The following is a 2459-nucleotide window of genomic DNA, read 5'->3' as shown; positions in this document are numbered from 1 at the left end:
GTCATGATTTGGAATCAACCTGAACATTTTGTGTTCTTACACATACATAGGCCTTAAGCCCAAAGGCAGTTGGGAGAGGAGGCGGCCATGTTCTTCCTGGTTGGCTCCTCCCAGGGTCTTGGGAAATTCTCCTTGCCAGAAGGAGCATGGTTGTGTGAGCGCAGGAATCATGGCAAGCTTTTGGAGTTGAGTGCTTTTCCGGGCATGTGTTTGACGTGCAGGTTTGCTCTGTCCCCGGGAGCGAGGCAAGCCAGGCTTGGCCTAGGGTTTGAGGCAGGGGGCGGCCTTAAGCCCAAAGGGCCCTCAGGCGAGGTTCAAATTGTCTTCCTGTCAAACATTCTTCTAGGTGGTATAGCACTGGTCTGTGTGTTGCTGTACAGAGGTAACTCGTGATTGCTATAAAGCTGAAGACTGTGACAGTGATGTGCCAATTGTGGTAATGGGTACCCATGGTGGACAGTGTTGGCTGGAGCTTCCCGACTAAAACAAGCCTGGAAGCAGGAGCAGCATCCACTTCCAAAATGGCTTGCCTCCGGAAACTCTATGTACGAACAGTGCTCAGGCTGTTCGTTCATAGGGTTGCTATGAGTCGTCTACGACTCGACGGCACCAAACAACAACACCACCACACACACATACGAGTTCATTAGACATAATGTTTTATAGTTTGCTATCTATGTTTCATTGACTATATACACAAAGGCAGTTCACTGTGTGGGTCACAACAAATTGTGGCTAACCTTGAGAAAAATGGGAATCCAAGGACACAATTGTGCTTGTGTGAAACCTATACCAGACTAGGAAACATTCATCAGAACAGAACAGGGAAACACTGCATTGTTCAAAATCAGGAAAGTTGTGCATTAGGGATGCATCCTATCTCCATACCTTTTTAATCTATGTAGAGCAGATCATTTAGGAGCTGGTTTTTATGAGGAGGATTGTGGCATCAGGATTGGAGGAAGATTCATCAACAACCTGCTCTGTGCAGATGACACAACTTTGCTTGCGGAAACTGAGGAGGACATGAGCACTTGCTGCAGAAGTCCGAGGACTGTCGTCTTCAATATAAATTGAAGCTCAACATCAAGAAGACAAGATTCTCACCGCTGGGACAATTGGCAGCACTGTGATGGATGAAGAAGAGATTGAGATTGTTAACAGTTACAGCTTGCTCGGCTCCACAATCAACACTCTTGGCATCCACATCTAGGAAAAAGATGAATCGCACTGGGCAAATAGGCTGTTAGAAGCCTCTCCAGAGCAGTAAGGAATAGTGGTGAGTCTAAAGCCTAAGATGGGCCTGATCCAAGCCATGGCTTTTGCAAATTACTTGCTATGCATCTGAGAGATGGACAGTGACTAAGGATGACAGAAGAAGCAGCTATGCCTTTGAGTTGTGGTGCTTGAGAAGAGTTGTAAACATAATCTAGACTGCCCCAAGAGAACAAACAGTTCTGTCTTGGAGGGGGTAAAACAAAGTTTCTCCTTGGCAGTGAGGATTTTGAAGGTCTGTCTCAAATACTTTGGGTACATGGTCAGGTGGACCAGTCCTTGGAGAAGGGCATCATGCTTGGAAGGGTAGAGGGACAGCTCAGAAGAGGAAGGCCCTGATGAGATGGATTTATCTAGTAACTGGGACAATGGGAGTAGGTGTGTCAGAGTAATTGAGACTGGCTTCAGGACAGGGCAGGGTTCATAGCTATTGTCCATAAGGTTGTTATGAGTCGCAGGAGACTCAATGGCACAACAATATTTTTATTTAGGGGCTTTTGTGATGTGGTCTATAGAGAGTTGTGCTGTTAATTTGAAGACAGTACCTCGATGACACTTTGAGTCCACCAGAATTTCCACAGGAAAAAGATGAGCAATCTATTCCTGTGCTATTTACAGCCTCCAAAAACCTGCCAGACAGACAGCTCTAAGTAGGTTCCACGTTGATGACAATGGGTGCTAGTCTGAGAGACACTGGTAGAAGCTTTGAGACTATAACCTTTGGTAATCCCTTGAGTCTTTAACTAAATTCACTTGTACAGTTCACAGTTCAATTCTTATCCAAATTGTTGTTCTTGGTGTATACCATAGAGTCAAAATCAACCCATAGTCTGACCCTCCAGAGGGCTTTCAGAGGCAGTTTTATCTCATAGGAGGAGATTGCTCATCTTTCTTCCATGGAGCACCTGGTGGATTTGAACTGCATACTTTTGGAACTACAGCACAATTTCTTAGCAGTAGACCACAAGTAGACATGTTTATAAGGTGAACAAAACCAGCAAGGTACTCACTTCCTAGAAAAAGCAATCATACAGGACCAAAAATGGAAGTATTTGCCCAGGGAGCAAGAAGGCAGAAAAGATAGGAGAGAAAGAATGGAAACAAGAATCACTGGAAGGTACACAAAAACCAACTCAAGGTGGATCATGGACCTAGGACTAAAACCAAGGACTATAAACTTCATT

This window comes from Elephantulus edwardii, unplaced genomic scaffold (genome assembly GCF_000299155.1).
Source record: "Elephantulus edwardii isolate Elephantulus edwardi_28Jun2011 unplaced genomic scaffold, EleEdw1.0 scaffold00095, whole genome shotgun sequence".
Classification (NCBI taxonomy): Eukaryota; Metazoa; Chordata; class Mammalia; order Macroscelidea; family Macroscelididae; genus Elephantulus; species Elephantulus edwardii.
This window is presented reverse-complemented; position numbering follows the sequence as displayed.